The 18534-nt window shown below is 43.3% G+C and overlaps 1 protein-coding gene across 14 annotated transcripts in view; it reads right to left on the bottom strand.

The window, feature by feature from the left end:
* Positions 1 to 18534, bottom strand: part of LOC310836945 (5-hydroxytryptamine receptor 2A-like) — a 241768-nt gene that overhangs the window by 122104 nt on the left and 101130 nt on the right. Inside the window, exon 1 of one of the 14 annotated variants that reach the window (XM_083722947.1) lies at positions 18237 to 18350. The exons of 12 other annotated variants lie outside the window; for them this stretch is intronic. The gene's annotated coding sequence lies outside the window, so the exon portion shown is untranslated. Of the gene's footprint in view, positions 1 to 1038; positions 1121 to 18236; positions 18351 to 18534 lie in introns of those variants that run through there. One more of the 14 variants, XM_083722950.1, reaches the window with a different exon arrangement.

Genomic DNA, 18534 nt, shown 5'->3' with positions numbered 1-18534 from the left:
CTATTAGCCATGCTGACTTTTTTTCTGCCTACACTGTTGGAGGCACCATGCTTCTGAATAACAGTTCCTGGAAATTACAAGGAGAAAGCTGTTATGTTGTTGCCCTGCTTCTGCGCTTCCCACTGGAGGCGCCTGTTGACCATGGTGAGAACAGCATGCTGTACTAGAGGGACCCTTGGCCTAAGCCTTGCATACACCAGCACAGATAACATCCCACACATTTTCCAGGACATTCTGCTGGCCATGTTCTCCTCACAAAAAATCACTTTTGAACAACTGTTGCTGAGAAAACTGACCATCACAAAAACAATGCAAGATAGACATTGCAGAGAGAAGAAGCTAAAATAGGAATAAGGCAGGAGATGCCTGATGGGAAAGCCTGCTACTTGTTCTTAACTCTCTGCTTCCCTTCCAACCCAGGCTCCCAAGTCTGCAGGCTGTTATTTGAAGATAACTACACTACTTACCAGGGACTCTCCAGTTGGCACAACTATTAAGTATGTTCCAGCTTTGAAAACTGAGCACGTGCCAACCACCTCCTCAATTCAAAGTCAGCCTCTCAACACTCACAGTCTCATTCCTGACCCATCAATAACTGGGAACAACCCAGAAAAGCCATTAATTTAAATTAAGTTTTGAAGTTTTTTTAACCCTTTCAGGGTGTGTGTTTTTCAATCATTTCTGTCTCTTTGATTTGCAATTGAGTGGCAAAATGTTAAAGTGGAACATGCTAGAAAATTGTTCTCATGAAAACTCTTAAAAACCTGTAATACTAACAGTGAAACCCTGTATAACCCATGCATATCAGACAAGTGCCATCTCTATTGTCTATTAAAGACCTTTTTTCAAAAAGCCTTTAAAGGAGAGATTTTATTTTTTATCCTAGTTGGTATCTACACTGAATTTGGAACTGGATTATTATAGCTGATTTTTTAAAAGATCATTAATCACTTTGACATGTTGCCTTGGGAAGCAATTCATTTTTTTAAAAAATATGCCCACACAGAAGTAATCACTACTGAGCTAAATTGGAGTTACTCCCTGGTAAGTTTGTATAGTAGGGATGGAGAACCTCAGGCCCTCCAGACATTGCTCAATCCCAGCCAGGCCAAAGGTCAGGATTAGGGATGCCAGAGAATTCTGCGAAAAATAGAAAAGAAGCAGAAAGTTGTTTTTGTCTGTGATCAGGAATGGAAATCAGTCAAGTGATGTATTCTTTCACATCACTCTGTTGTTGTTTTTTAAGTTTGCAAACAGTACATAGCTACAGTAATTACTTTTCTTTTCTCTGAAATGAATGTTAGGTCCCATAAATAGTTGCATAGCTTACATAACTGACATTAAGTAGAAGACAGTTGGGTAACTATTGTAGCATTTGGTGGAAGCTGAACTGCAGAGGAACAGAAACAGCATTGATTGTGAGCAATGCATGTTGGAATGGAAATTGCTGACTTCATACATCCCTAATCAGAGGTGAAGGAGCTGTAGTCCGTCAACTTTGGGAGGTCAACAGATGCCTCACCTGTGTTGTGCAGGGTTAGGGAGCATGTGAATATGTTGGGGGAGGGGGGAGATAAAAAGGGAACTACATTCTATTACTGTCTCTTCACATTCCAGAGTTGGGGTTCATAATAACACATTTGCTGGTGTAAGTCTAGCTGCCCTTTTAAGCAGTGATAAAATATGCCAGGAGTTCTCCATGAATTTATGGTCTTCTGTTACCTTTGCCTTTTTCATAGTTACAGGCTTCTCACAGGAAAAAAAGAGGAACCTTTTTAAAAAAGAAGAATTTCAAACGCATGCCAATTTCAAGTTTCTTTTCACTTGCTGCATGGCAGATTTTGGCCGCTTGATGGCCAAAACTGAACAGCCAAAGAAAAATCTACCTTTGAAGATAATTAAAGAAATTCAACTGTGAAATGAAACTACCAGCGTGGTATCTTTTGACTGGAGCCAATAAAGCTGTCTCTCACTCCCTGCTGAATTTCAGCCTCAGATAGAAAAGCTCCAGACAAATATGATTGTCAGAAGGTTCTTTAAAAATCCCATGTAGATTTGGAATATTTGGGGATTTGCATAATTTCTAAGTTTGGTAAAAACAGCATTACTTATAAAAGCCAATTAAGGAAATGTTGTGGTTTCTTTAAAAATTGTGAAGTGCCTTTCAGTGATTATGTTCACCTCTGCAAACAGCAACCCAGTGCTATTGTCCTCATTTTACATATAGGCAAAGAGGACAGAGACTAATGAGTCCAGGGTGAAGTAGAGGATTGAACCCTAGAGTCACAGATGCAACTATTCATCCTAGCTTTGCTCAGTTTTGCAGTCAGTCAGCTTCCCAACACGCTGCCTTGCTTAGTATTATCCTGTATGTCGACTACAGGAGAAGCCTGGCCAGGCTAGAAGGGGTTAACCTGGGTCAGCAAGATGCTGGACTAGACAGGCTTTTTGTATACAAACATGTTAAATTAGGAGGAATTCACACTGAGATGCTGAAGAATAGTCATGGGGAAGCTTCTTTTTTTTAAAAAAAGGAAACTGATGTGGAAATGTGGAAAACAGGAAAGTGGAAAAATGAAAAGTCATCCATAGGTGTCTGAGATTTCTTTTGATATTGAAAGGTGGGGACCTCCAAACCTCTCCCTTTGGGGAAAGGTTAATGTCCTCAAAATGAATGTTGTTCCAAAGCTTTTATACATTCTTAGAGGATTACCAATATATATCCCCAAATTATACTTTCAAAATATAAATCAACTATTTAGATAGTGCCTGTGGGGTACAAAGCCACCAAAAATATCACTACATAAAATGCAACTTCCAACTAAGGAAGGTGGCTTTGGGCTCCCAAATCTGGAACTGTATCACCAGGCTAATTGTTGGAGAGCAAGCAGGAGAGCAAGAAGGGCTACTCTTGAACAGAGTTTCTTTGAACCTCTTGTAGGAATATACTGCACTCGGCTCCAATTTTATGAAATATCCTATTATCCTGGAGACTATTAAAGCACCTATAAAAATTTGGATGAATATAAATAAAATAATAAGGATGACCCCTATCAGCATGAGAAATTAACAATATGTGCCAACCCAAAATTAAAAATTGGAAATCAAGTAATAATTTGGCAAAATTGGATAAAAAAGGTATTTTGACACTGAATCAATTAATTGATGAAAATTACAAATTTGTGGAATATAAGACTTTGCGTGTAAAGTACGGATTAACCAGTGAAACACAATGACAATACATCGAATTGAAACATAGGTTGGAAAGGCAGTTTGGCCCAAACGTTATAGCAGCATCAGAAACACCCATGCTGCTACAAGATTTAATCTCTGCAACAAAAAACTCTACACATGCACTATATAAAACCCTACTCAACAGAACAAAATATGATTTAGAATATGATAGGCAAAAATGGAGTGAAGAGTTAGGGGTATAGATAACAAATGATATATGGGAGTCAAGTATAAAATCAGCAGAAATAGCCTCTATGGATCTAAGACTAAGACTTATTCAACAGAAAATAATATTCAGAGTCCACTGGACTCCAGCAAAACCATACCAGAAGATGATAATAATAATAATAATAATAATAATAATAATAATAATAATAGTAATAATAATAATAATATTTTATTTATACCCTGCCCTCCCCAGCCAAGGCCGGGCTCAGGGCAGCTAACAAGCAATAATAAAAACAAGTTGAATGAATACAACTTAAAAACAAGATTAAAATACAACAATTAAAATATTGAAACATTAAACTATTAAAATGCAGCCTCATCGCAGGAGGAGAAAGGAAAAGAAAAAAGAAAGAGGGGGAGGGAATCAAATTGGCTCCAAGCCAAAGGCCAGGCAGAACAACTCTGTCTTACAGGCCCTGTAGAAAGAAATCAGATCCTGCAGGGCCCTGGTCTCATGAGGCAGAGCGTTCCACCAGGCTGGGGCCAGTGTTGAGAAGGCCCTGGCTCTTGTTGAAGCTAATCTAACTTCCTTAGGGCCTGGGACCACTAGGGTGTTGCTATTTATGGACCTTGAGGCTCTCCATGGGACATACCGGGAGAGGCGGTCCCGTAGGTACGAGGGTCCTAGGCCATGAAGGGCTTTAAAGGTCAAAACCAGCACCTTAAATCTGACCCTGTACTCCACCAGGAGCCAGTGTAGCTTGAAAAGCACTGGGTGAATATGCTCCCATGGCAGAGACCTCGTGAGGAGCCTCGCTGCAGCATCCTGCACCCGCTGGAGTTTCTGGGACAGCTTCAAGGGCAGCCCCGCATAGAGAGAATTACAGTAGTCAAGCCTGGAGGTGACTGTCACATGGATCACTGTAGCCAGGTCAGGGTGGGAAAGGTAAGGGACCAACTGCTTGATGCGGCGAAGGTGGAAAAATGTCGCCTTGGCTGTTGCTGTAACTTGCGCCTCCATGGAAAGGGAGGCATCAAGGATTACACCCAAACTCTTAACGGAAGGCAATGGCACTAATTGGGCCCCCGCAAGAGAAGGGAGGTGGTCCCTCATCCCCATGCCATCCCGACCCAGCCATAGGACCTCTGTCTTCAAAGTATTTAGTTTCAATCGGCTCCCATGAAACCATCCAGCCACAGCTTCCAAGCATCTGGTCAGTGTGTCTGGGGCCAAGTCGGTGTGGCCATCCATCAGCAGATAGAGCTGAAAATTACAAGTGCAGACAACGGCTGGAGATGTGGGAGTAAAAATGAGAACTTAGTACATATGTTGATTAACTGCCCGATGATAAGATCATTTTGGTGTGAGGTGAGGATATTTATAGCAAGAGTAATAAAAAGAAATTGTTATTTAGGGGAATTGAATTTAATTCTAAATTATATTCCAGAAACGTGGGGAATTTCAAGGGGTCAAAAAAAATGGATGTACCATGCTGTACTAGAAACAAAAAAACAACAAAAACTTGTTTTGATGAATTGGAAGAGCCGCAAAAAGATTCCATTGATCACATGGATTAATAATATGGACAGATTAGCTACATACAAATGAATTGCGTGTTGATGCAAAATAAGAATGGATAAATACAGTGGTACCTTGGGTTACAGACGCTTCAGGTTACAGACTCCACTAACCCAGAAACACCACCTCGGGTTAAGAACTTTGCTTCAGGATGAGAACAGAAATTGCGCAGCAACGGGAGGCCCCATTAGCTAAAGTGGTGCTTCAGGTTAAGAACAGTTTCAGATTAAGAACGGACCTTCAGAATGAATTAAGTTCTTAACCCGAGGTACCACTGTACAAAGAAATTTAGAACGAATATTTAAGTGATAAGGCGGATAGTTGTGGGAAGTAGGGGGAGGAGAGAGAGGTGGGAAAATATTGTGAAAAAAGGTGTAGTCATAGCTATATCAGTGTATTCAAATCTGAATTGTCAAATTGTGTTATTATTGTTATTATGGTTTTTGTTGTATGTGTCTTTTGTGGTTGTTGTTTGTATCGAAAAAATGCTTAAATGATTTTTTTAAAAAAAGCCATGGGAAGTTGAAATTGACGGATTTGTTTGTCCTTAGGGTCACACACTTCTCCTGCTTCACAGCGGACATGGTGTTGTGGGGATTCAACTGTGTGTATCACACACTGACGCAACTGGGAACCCGCACACATGAGAGCAAATTGTGGAACTCCTCTCATGTCTGGGGAACCCGAACTGGTAACTTTCAAAACTTCTGTTCTACACATGTCAGTTAACAGAGACAATCTTAAAAACCTTCAACGTGACAGCTGCCTTCGAAACAAAGAGAATCTTTTCATGAGCAATTCATATTTTACCCTCCTCTAAACCTACAAGGAGAGAGAAAGACTAATACACTATTTCACCAAATGCAGGCTTGGGAACTCTTAAAAGTGTGAGAAACAATTAAAAGCTCTTTTTATTGCTTACTATAAAATAATCGGAGTGCTTCGTCTCCTTGGTTACCTCAGCACAAAAATAAGGATGGAGAGATTTGGATGTTAGCAAGACTGAATCTAAGTTGCTCCTGCAAAGATGAGTGTTTTGAAGACACTAGGAGGCTGGGAGAATTAAAGATTTAGTTCCCTTGCTCAATTTATAGATGGGCAAGCTGCCTGTGATGCAGACTCTGGTCTTTAAAAAAAACAAAAAACTTCCATGCTGGGGTTACTCACATTCTCCAACAAGAAATGCTGGAATCTGCAACTTGAATACATTTAGAACATCAAGCTAATTTGCACACATTTGGTCATTTTGCATAATCCAACTCTGATGCTGAGAAGGAGGGGGTTTCTAGAAAAACAGCACTGGCCAAAACCTTGGGCGAACCACAGAGGGTTGCCCTCCCCAACCAAGCAAGAAGGGGTGGATGAAGATCTACATCAGGAACAAGGGTGGGAAAAGACCCGCAACACCTTCTATTCGCCAAACTGCCCTCCTTGGAAGCCAGATCTGCTGCCCCTGTGTATCCTGCTACCTGAGGCGGTCTCCTCTCCTTGCCTCATGAGTAGGCTGGCCATGATGGCAAAAGTCATAGTTAGGCATAGGAGAAAAATCTGCTGATGTTCACATTTAGAGGCAAATTCTCAAAACTCTGAAGCAATATGCAAACCAAAACTTGGTCACCCTTCTAAAGTCAAACTTCTCTGAATTTTGCAGTGTGGTTCTCCAGCCAAGCAATGGGCAGGGGAAAAAATATTTCATGCTAGGTAAAGTGTGCATAAAGATGTATATATTAGTGAAAATAACATGCAGATGTGCATTATTTTGTGAAAAATGGGTTGCAAATATGTGTGGTGAAGAATGAACATTTTCAAAAAAGAATTCACAAACTGTTTTGGAAAAGGCAATTTAGTAGGTGATGTCCCCATTAAATGGGGAACACAATCAGATTTTCCCCATCTCTAGTCTGGATGGCTACAGGTTTCCCACCCCCAAAATACTGCCATCATGACTGACACCCATTGAAATATTTTTTATTGTTATTGATAATAATGATGATGATAATAAATATTATTTACATTTATATCCCACCTTTCCCCCACCCCAAGGAGCTCAAATATCTTCATATATTTTTATCCTGCCTTTTGTCCAAGGAACTGAAGGCAGCATACTGTTCATAATTTCCCCCACCCTCTCCATTTTATCCTCACATCAATCCTGCAAGGTAGGTTAGTCTGAGAGATATGACCGGCCTAAGGTCATCCAGTGAACTTCATGGTCAAGTAGGCATTTGAACCCAGATCTCCCCTGGCCTTAGTCCAATAGGGAAACCACTATACTGCTCTGGCTCCAATACATCACTGTTAACACTAGACACCAGCCCACTGCTTACAAACAAACAAAAAATAGTTTGCCTTAGGAAGAGACACAGGAAGCTGCATTATACTGAGTTCAACCACTGGACTATCTAGCACAGTATTGTCTACACTGACTTGAAGTGGCTCTTTTCAAACTCTGCCTGGAGATTCCAGAGACTGAACCTGAGACTCTTGGCTTGCAAGGCAGGTGCTCTACCAGTGATCTTTTGTGAGGAGAGCATGGCCAGCAGAATGTCCATTGAGTTACAGCTCTCCCCTCTATAAAGACTTTGTAAGCTCACAGCCCCTTCATTGAAGCCACCCTTTCTGCATTTTTCCGGTTCCAGCAAGGACAGCAACCAGTTTTATCCAATTTGCCTCATGCAGATAGTTGCGTTAATGGCCTTGGAGCGAAACCAAAACACACATGGGCTGACTTCACCTGCAGGCAATGGCGGCATCAGGACATGAGCTTGGGCTAGTCAGAAGGTGGCAACAGACCAGGCAATTAATGACAAACACTTAAGCAGACTTTCTGATAACGAACAGCATTTATTGCGTTAATGCTTCCAAGTTGCTTCTGCTCCAAGCAGTGGGCCTCTTTAATTATACTCAGCATGACACCGACTGAGCCAGATTCTCTCCACATTCTCTCCATCCTGGAAGCAGGATGTGGATGGGAAGGAGTCCCACTGTACTGCCGAGCTCCACTTTCTCCACTAAACAAATTTACCAGGCCAGGCTCAACACTAAGGCTTGGCTCTGGTTCAAGGAATGACTCTGCCTTCACGTCTGCCGTGTTGAATCCAGACGAAATGCATAGCACTTAAGAACATTATAGGATCCTGTTGGATCAGGCCAAAGCCCTGTCTAGCCCAGCATCCTGTCCTCACAGTGCCCAACCAGATGTCTCTTCTGGGAAGCCCAAAAGCAGGACCAGTGCTCTCCCCACCTGTAACTCCCAGCACCTGGTATTCAGAGGTGATCCTTAACTGGATGAACGGATGGTCTGACTCAGGTTAATGTTGTTCCCTATGTCTTAAACCAGCCTTCTGCATTGGGGTATAGCAGCCCATAAGACAATCCCTGGTGGGTCAGGCAGCCCAACATCCTATTCTCACAGTGGCCAATCAGATGCCTGTGGGAAACCTACAAGCAGGACCTGAGCGCAACAGCAATTCTGCCAGCTTGCAATTCACAGCTACTGGTTTTCAGAGGTACACAACCCCCAACAGTGGAGGAAGAACAAAGCTGTCACTGTGTCCCTTCTCTTACTGCCATTGTATTCCAAAGCCAGTGCATCAGAAGTACATCAGAAGAGCCTGCAGAACCAGGACAGTGGCCCATTTAGACCACCATCCTGTTCTCGCAGTTCTCATGACTGGTAGCTATTTATAGCCTTTTCCTCCATCAATTTGTTTAATATTCTTTTAAAGCCATGCAAGTTGGTGTCCACCACGGCTTCTCATGAGAGTGAATTCTATAGTTTAACTAGGTGCTACGTGTGTAACACTTGAGAACTCCAGCTCCAATCTAGATTAGGACTCAGAATTAACCCAGTGGTTTTTGAACTCCAGCGCCCCAAGGACTGCTTATGGCAAACACCATCCTTAGGACCAAATAGCAGCTAAGTAGGATGGTGGGGGGAGAGGGCAATCTTTAGCAGAAAACCCACAAAGGACCACCATCCACATTCCAGGTCAGTGGGTGTGTCCATGGCTGCTTTCTCTCCAATGAAAGCAGTCGGATTCAGCTGGCTTGTTTGAAACATGACAGGTGTTACATGTCATTTGACCCCTGAGATCCAGAGCCAACAGAGAGAAATCTGAAGACATGCCAAAACAGTATGTCTAGTTCTGAGGCACAGAGTGGTGGCAATTTATCTGATGAAAAATACAAATAATTCTCAAATGACATGCATTCAACTTGCGTTATTTCAGCTTTACGCACTTGGCAACCAGCCAGCTGAAATCACACAGACTAATTGCATGGAAGGCAGAGAGTTTAAAAACTCTTTTGTGCATTATTTTCCTGGCATGGAAAGAGCTTTTAAGTTCTCAGACCTGCTTGAAAGACTTTGGGAAGCTCTTGTGACAAGAGTCCCAAAACTTCATTGAAAGGTCCTTACAAACGTCTTTAAAGGTCTCTGCCTTGCATGGGGGGTGGGGGCAAGACCTGCTTGGCATGGCAACTACAGGCTTCAGAAAGGTAGGGATAGTTTCAGCAGGGTAGTTCCAGGTTTGTTCTCCACGTTGACTTTGGCTTTACATGCAATCCTCGGAATGTAACCCCCATGCAAGTTGCAAGTTACCTGTGAAGACTTGGTGCAAAATTCCAGCAAACTAGAGTGAATCACACACACAGTATTGGCTTCTGTCAATCCCTTTCATTTCAGCACTCGTCAATGGAAGCATTTTTATCTCCCCAGCCAAGGCTTTGCACCACCACCCCCGGCTGCCTCCCCCTCCAGCTTGACTCAGGATGCATGAAAGATTCAAAACGCTCCTTTATAAATAACATCTCATAATCCAGCAAAGGAAATCTTCACAGAGCTACCAAGAGCAGTTGCTTCCAGGGACAAGAACAGATATCACTCTCCAAGTGGGACATGATGCAGTGAGACAAGACCTCCCCTGTGTAGGCAGGGTGTCTGTGATTCAGCGCTCAGAAAAGGAGGGGGGACAGACAGAGAGACAGGAAGGATCTTTGCCAATCTGGCATCAATTCTGCTCCCAAGCAAACTGCTTCACGGTGCCAACCTATCACCCAAAGCTTGGGGGGGGGGGTTTAGTGGAAAACCGATGCCCTAAAGAGAGGGTGCTGGCTACCTTGTTCTCAACAACTTTTGCCTCTTGCCATCCAAGTTCTAGAAACATCCTCTCTGCCATGGAAGGCAAAAGAAACGGAGAAACTTCCCTTCAACAAGCAGAGCCCAGAACTCTGCCCATTGGAATTATGGGGACAGTACGGGTGGTCTATACTGGAACTGTCTGAGCCCACCAGGGGAAGTAAAGCAGTCTACAGGCAGATCTCTAGATCATATAATCATAGAACTGTAGAGTTGGAAGGGTGTAAATAATAAAATATTTGTGGTTGTGGTTGTTGTTGAATAGGATAGCCCTATTTTCACCGGAGATATGTTTGAGGATATGGGGTAACCTTTCTGCAACAGAAATCAACCAGAAGAAGATTCAAGACTGTCAGAAGAAAAGACTTCTTCACAAAATGCATGGTTAAAACTGTGGAACTCACCGCCATAGGACGAGGTGCTGGCCATGAACTCAGTTGGCTCTATCTTTCTCCCTCCCTGTTTCCCCCAACCTGCATGACATCTAGTATGATAGTGTCTCATACAGAATGTATATGAACTGTGAAAAAGACTCTACAAATAAAAAATGGAGATGCTATATAAATGTACTTTCCCCTGTTCATTTGTTTGTTTTATAACAGAAAAAAAACTTTAACAAAAACTGTTTTATTTTAAAGAAGGGTAGAACTTCAGCCTTGGAGGAGGAGGAGAGATGTGAGCAGCTATTAGTCACAAGAAATTAAATTAAGCCTCATTCAGTTTGCCTCTGAAGATCAGGTGACGGGAACTAGCAGTGCGGAAGGTGTTGTTGCATTCATCACTCTGCTTATGGGCTTTCCAATGATGCCTCTTCAGAAGCACAATGACAAGCTGGCAGTAATACTTCAGAATGCCAATTGCTGGAAACGATAGAAGGAGAGAGTGCTCTTGTGCTTGGGTCCTGCTTATGGGTTTCCCAGAAACACATGGTTGGCCACTGTGAAAACAGGATACTGGACTAGGTGGGCCATTGGCCTGATCCAGCAGGATCGTCTTAAGTTTCAATGCTAGCAAGCATGATCCTTGATCTGATCCAATAGTTTGGAGGGGGGGTTGTTTTCCTAAGGCCTTCCTTCTGAGCAAACTCCTCCAGAAATAGCTCTTCCATCAAACCCCTACAAATTTGCTCTTCTGCCAAGAAGATTTCAGCTTGCCTTGCATTTCTTACAGATTCAAAGGATATGCCCTTGTGTGCTATATTGATGTGCCATCTGCTCAGAAGCTGCTCATGCAGCCCACACTGTGTAGGAGATTTACAGTACTCCGAGCTCCCCCCCCCAACCGCCCCCACTCAACTTCTTCACAAAGTCAACAAGCCATGCCCATAGACCAGAGGTGAAGGCAGCAAGAAGTTGAGAAGTACATGCAAGAAATGCCCATATCAATTATGGCCAACCATATGCCACTTGCAGCTGCCAATCACAAGAAAGGAGGCCACATCAACAGAGAATCTTTTGCCTTCTTGAGACGAGAAAGATCCCTGCATGGTCTCTCTGGTACTGTGTGGCTCCTGTGTGGCCCCACAGGGTGAAAGACATATCCCGAGGTTTGTTCTGGGCATTCAGCTCCACCAGTCCTAGGAACATGAAGGTCATGATACCTGGTGCCCATTGGGACTGGTAAAGCAGAAGAAGGGTGACCAACAGCAGATGGAATTGCAGCCAATGAGAGGCATAGCCAATGATGCACAGAGTCAACTCATTCTGGTTTTGTCCCATAAGAACCTGAGAAGAGCCTTGCTAATTTAGGCCAGTGCCTTGTTTCTCACACTGGCCAGCCAGATGTCCATGGAAACCCATAAGCAGGGCCCAAGCACAAGAGTGAAATTTGTGCTGTAGGCTGTTGCTGCTGCTTCTTCATAAGGGTATGTATTTAAAGAAGATGAATAAATGAGTAAATTAAGATAATTTGGATATGAAGAAGATATTAAAGGTAAATTTAAGGAACCACAGAAAGAGGGGGAAGGAAGTCAAGCTATGGAATATCAAAAGGATTGTAAAATTAGTGAGATGTATAAACTTGAAAAGTATAAATAATAAAAAGAGTGAATTTTGTGGTGCAATTTTCCAACCAAAGCACGCTTTCATGGGGCATGGGGTGGAATATTCATAAAAATGAATGCATTGGTGAAAACATACAAAAATGCACTGCGTTAGGAATAAATTGCTTGGAAAATGTATGTATCTTATATGAAACAGCAGGCAAAAATTCTCACGGAAAAGGATGAAGAATTGAGAATTAAATGAGAAAGAAAGAAAGCACAAGTTGCTGAAGAAACTTGAATTTAAGATTGGAAATATGTGAAACAGAGAGAACCAAAATTGACAGCACCTTCCATCCCTGGCCGTAACCCACCTAGCTTCACCTCAGCATGGGAGGCGGTTTGGAGTGGCAGAGGATGTTGCAGGGTGTGGTGAGGGGTAGAGAATTGGCACAGCAACACCCCAGGCTTGCTACAAGGCAACCCCTGTGCACCACAACCCAATCTGCACCATCTGTTCACATTTCCAACCTGCTTGGGGAAATGCGGCAAAGACATTCAGCCAGGGGAGGAATATTTAAGTTGTTTGCGTTCCAGCACTTTTGAGTACAGGCTCCCGCTGTCAGGAACAATTTGTGCATACAGTGAAGTTCCCCTAGGCACAGGGAAAGGGGGGGGTGCCATCCTTTCACTCATGTTCCTCCCCAACTCTCTTGCACATATGTTTAATAAATATAAAGTAGATAAAGAAATAAAGAGGGTGGTTTTCTCCCTCTAGGTACACAATGAAAGCAGAACAACCTGCTGTGTGTCAGAGAAGTCTCTCTCTCTCTCTCTCTCTCTCTCTCTCTCACTCACTCACACACACACACACACACACACACACACACACACATCCCTCCACAAAGCAGCTTCTTCCCTAGCAATAACTTTCTTACAAACAAATAACCAAGAACTTAGCTTGGCTGCTTCTCCATTGGCCAGAAATAGGAAACACTTCCCCCCAAAAAAGTTTGCACAGATTTCATCACATGCACCTGTGTGGTTGCCATTAATTTGATTCTGAATTGATTTTAGAATGCTGTGTTACTTTTATTGTTGTTAGCCGTTCTGAGCCTGGCTTCGGCTGGGGAGGGCGGGATATAAATAAATTATTATTATTATTATTATTATTATTATTATTATTATTATTATTATCATTATTTATATGGATAGATGCATTTTTATAAAGAGAGAAAATACTCTATTTAAATCAATATTTCTATATATACATCTGTATCTATATATTTGCAGGAAAGGAAAAGAGAGAGAAAATTAAATTAAAGAAGAGGGAAAGTATGGGATGGGTGGGAGAATAATAGTGTTCAAATAATACTAGCAGAAGACACATGATGAGGATGATTACCTACCCTTCACTAGGAGGGTCTCAGGGCAAATTACAATGCTTTACAATTCAGAATCAAATAAAGCTAAAACAGATTACAGGAAGCCACAGGAATAGGATGGGCTCTAGAAACACACATCCCAGGTGTCAAAGAGCAGGATAAGGAGCTTCTTCAGCAGTTCAAATTGTGGCTTCAGTGAACATCAGCACACAAATCTTAAAATTAAATGCATAATCTGAGCCTTCCAGATGTGAATTTCTCTAATTTAACTAGAAATCCCATCCATCTCATCACAGTGTTTCTTGCCCAGGTGCTAAGTTTCGATAGGCAGCTATAAGGCTCTTCCTGCTCTCCCTGCTCATATGGTTCTTTATCTTCAAAAGAAGACTTATGCAAATAAATAAATAAATAAATAAATAAATAAATAAATAAATAAAAAATTGGTGTATCAAAGGGAAGGGAGCACAGCAATTGGGGAGAACCCACAAGTATTTGGCACACTTCTTCCCCAGTACAGCTGCTCTTGTTCCAAGAGACTAGGGAGTGTGGGGCAATTGTATCTTCCCCTCAAGGCTTTCCTACACCTACAGTACAGTGGTACCTTGGTTTATGAACTTAATCCGTTCCGGAAGTCTGTTTTTAAACTGTAACTGTTCTTAAACCGAGGCACACTTTCCCTAATGAGGCCTCCTGCTGCCAGTGCCCTTCCACCATTCGGCTTCCGTTCTTAGACTGAGGTAAAGTTCACAAACCGGGACACTACTTTGTGTGTCAGGGCTGTTCTTAAACCGAGGTACCACTGTATTGCCTATTGCAGCCTTTTTGCAACCAGTGCCCTGAGGATGTTTTGGACCACAGCTTCCACCAGCCCACCAGGCTTCTCTAGACCTGCCTCAGAAGCCATATTGGAAGTTTCCTGACACAGAATTTGAATTTGAAACTACCCTAGCAATTACATGGAAGGCACACCCAATTTTCAATTCCTGGCTCAAATGTTGAAAGCATTTCCCGAGAGTCACCTCCTGGCTAGCTGACAGGGAGATGGCAAGTGGCCACTGGGGAGGACTGATTAGGTTCATAGGCCTTCCAACAATGACACACACACACAGATACACACACACACACAACTCTGGATCCAAGCCAGGCAGCTGCACAGGAAGCCCAGTGGTTTCCTGCTCTCCAATATTCACACCATTAGCCTGCCACTTGTAAAACCCCTCTGCCTTTCAGGCAGGCAGATATGTAAGAAGAGCTTTACTCATTGATGCATCTCCACAAGGATGAAAATAAGCACTTGGTGAACATTTCCCTGCTGGGCAGCTGTTAAAAGAACAGAAGACCTACCCTGGGTGAATGGATATTACTATTACCACTGCTACATTTTTATCCCACCCCTTCCTCAGCAACTTGGGGGCGAGGTTAAAGACTAATGAGAACTGTAAGACTTGGGCCAAACTGGTGTTCTCCACCACTCTCAAATTGGCGTCCCAGATCCACAAGATCACAAGAACATCAGAAGGGCCCTGCAGCTGGATCAGGCCAGTGGCCCATCTGTAATAATAACAAAATAGTAATTTATATGCCACTCATCTGAGTGGGTTGCACCAGCCACTCTGGGCAGCTCCCAACAACAAAAAAAGCAAATTACAACATCACACATTTAAAACTCCCCTGAAAAATTCCTGTGAGTTTAAATTCCTGGGAGTTTACCTTAGTGAAGACCTCACTTGGAAAGTCAATACAACCCAGATGGTTAGGAAGGCCCAACCGAGACCCCATTTCCTCAGGGTCTTGCGGAAGAACAATGTTAAACGAAAATTCATGATCTCCTTCTACCGATCCACAGAGAGTGTCCTTTCACACTGTATTACAATGTGGCATGCTGGTTTGACAGCCACGGACAGGAAGTTCCTACAGAGGGTGGCGAATACAGCACATGACATCATGGGCTGTCTCCTGAGTTCGCTAGATGACATCACAGGAGACCGCTGCCTCAGGAGAGCGAGGAAAATTCATAGGGATGACTCACACCCTGGCCGGCACCTCTTTAATCTCCTACCTTCAGGCAGGAGATACAGAAGTATAGTCAGTCACATCGATAGGTTAAAGAACAGTTTTTATCCATGAGCTGTTGGACTGCTGAATGAAAAAAAAAAGTGGTGCAATTGACTTCTGACAAGCACACAGAGTGTGAACAAGACTGAATGTATTTGGGGGGGTGGCTAGTTTAATTTCACTGCACACAGGTGGTGTAGTGACAATAAAGGTTTATTATTTATTTATTATTATTATCCTGTTCTTATAGAGACCAACCAGATGCTGGTGGAAACCTCATAATCAGGATCCAAGCACAGGAGCACTCTCTCTTCCTGTAGCATCTAGCAAAGGGTATTCAGAAGCATGCAGCCTCCAGCTGTGCAGAGCACAGAAGCTCAAGGGTGTGTATACCACAGATCAGCAAAGGTGCCACTAGCACCAAAAAGATGCCAGGGTCAAATTAGAGGCTATCGTGTTGTTCTATCTAGAAAGGTGAGAAACTGAACATGGGGTCTTTTGCATTCACACACCAAGCTGTACCACTGAGCTGAGGCAGCACTGCAAACTCTTTCTAGAGCAAGCCTTCACAGGAAAAATCAGGGAAAGGAGGAGGAAGAAGAAAAATTGAATTTCCAAGCAAACTATGGAGAGGGAATTGATGCATCAGATATGGAGAATGTTGCCAGGTCAGCCTGTCCTTATTGCATTCCTCGCACAAAGCGCTCTCTCTCTCTCGCTCTCTGCTTGGGACTAAATTCTTGGATCATTGCAGCCATCAGCCACCCCTTGTCAAGCAACACATTGCAACAGAATTTCTTGCAGGGATGTAAGCCTCAGCTTAACAGTTGCTCATCTGAGACCCCAACACAGCTCCGGCATTCATTTATCCTAACCCTTATCAAAGCATGTCAACATAAGCACTGTATAACAAGCCAGACTGAACACCAGAAATTGAAACCCTTTGGCTAAGTCCCCATCTGCACTACACATTTAAAACAGTATAAAAAACACTTTAAACAGTCATGGCTTCCCTGAAAAAAATTCTGGGAACTATAGTTTGTTAAGGGTGCTGAGAATGGTTAGGAGACGCCTACCGCTTTCAAAGATCTACAATTTCCAGATGGTATAAAAGCCAATCCCTCTTCCCAAGGAGCTCTGGGAACTGTAGCTTTGGTAGGGAATAGGGGCCTCCTAACCACTTAAACCACAGAGCCTAGGACTTGCCGATCAGAAGGTCGGCGTTTCGAATCCCCACGACAGGGTGAGCCTCCGTTGCTCAGTCCCTGCTCCTGCCAACCTAGTAGTTTGAAAGTGCAAGTAGATAAAGAGGTACCGCTCCAGCAGGAAGGTAAACCGTGTTTCCGTGCGCTGCTCTGGTTCGCCAGAAGCGGCTTAGTCTTGCTGGCCAGTGGCGTAGCGTGGGGGGTGCAGGGGGGGGCGGCCGCACCGGGCGCAACATCTGGGGGTTAGGGTTAGGGGGCGCAAATCCACGGGTTAGGGGGCGCAAATCCACAGGTTAGGGAGCGCAAATTACTTGCCTTGCCCCGGGTGCTGACAACCCACGCTATGCCACTGATGCTGGCCACATGACCTGGAAGCTGTATGCCGGCTCCCTCGGCCAGTAAAGCGAGATGAGCGCCACAACCCCAAAGTCGGCCATGACTGGACCAAATGGTCAGGGGTCCCTTTACCTTTTAAACCACTTCATAACAGACTACATTTCCCAGGTATCTATGAGGGAAGCCATGGCTGTTTAAAGTGGTATAAAGCCAATATCATAAATAATGCAGATGAGGCAGATGGAGGAACGGAAGCTGTGATAACCAAAAAAGAGGGTGATAAATACCTTCCAATTAACACATTGAGTGACTAACATATTCAATTTGGTAAGTGAGCAATTTGTATATAGCCCAGTATTTGTTAACTTTCCATTGTTGCTATCATTCCCAGAGCACCTTTTAACCTTTTTAAGAAACTTTGTGACCTAGCTAAAGCAAGGGGTTTGTCCTGTGCCCCCTGTTGCTTAATGGGTGCTGTAGAAAGCAGGAATCCAAAACTGAACATTTTTCCAATTGAAATGCAAAACTCCACCCAACTGCATTTAAGTATTTCCCACTGTACAAGGCTTATGCCAGCCTTACCCAACATGATATCCTTCAGATGTTTTGGGCTACAACTCTCATCAGCCCCATCTAATAGTCACTTTGCATTCTTTCAGGACATAAGAAGAGCCTGCTGGATTCGACCAATGGCCCATCTAACCAAGCATCCTGTTCTTGCAGATGCCTTCCCCTCCAGTTGCTTCCAACAACTGGTATTCAGAATACTTGCCTCTACATGTGGACGCAGAGCATAGCCTTCAATAGCTTTCTCCTCCATGAATTTGTCTGACCCCCTTTCAAAGACATCAGAGTTGGTGCCCATTACTCTCTCCCATGGTAGAGAGTGTGCCTGTATTCAGTTTTAACTCTCTTACATAAACTAGCAAAGATTAACTTCTGGATGCAAAAAAAGACGACTCCAAATTGGACTTTCTCCTACCTCCAGATCTGAAGAGAAATGACAGATCACCATTTTTTAAAAGAAGTGTATGATACCACCTTCATCAAACTGGGAAGATCATTGCTGGGAACCCAATCTGCTGCAGAATAAAATCCATAAACAGCAAACTTGGGTTAGCTGAGCACCCTCCCATTAAGCGCAAAGTCTCACCAGGCTCAGCATAGCCATGAAGCCTCACTGGTTGTCACAGATAAGCAAGAGTCTGCCTCCTCCTTTTTGTGATGCATTTGCCCCCTCCACAGAGCCACACAGGCAAGGCTATGCAAAAGGATGTCAGGTCAGCAGAGCTACTACCAAAGACAGCTGGCGGGTAAATGAGTTTGCATTTCCTCCTCAAGTCCTGGTCTGAACAGATGGGTCTCTGAAAGGCTCTGAAGAAAGCCAGTTGTTGATTGATGACATTCCTATCCTGCCTTTCCTCCAAGGGATTAAAATGTGGTATACCTGG

This window comes from Podarcis gaigeae (genome assembly GCF_964106915.1).
Source record: "Podarcis gaigeae genome assembly, chromosome: Z".
Lineage (NCBI taxonomy): Eukaryota > Metazoa > Chordata > Lepidosauria > Squamata > Lacertidae > Podarcis > Podarcis gaigeae.
This window is presented reverse-complemented; position numbering and strand designations above follow the sequence as displayed.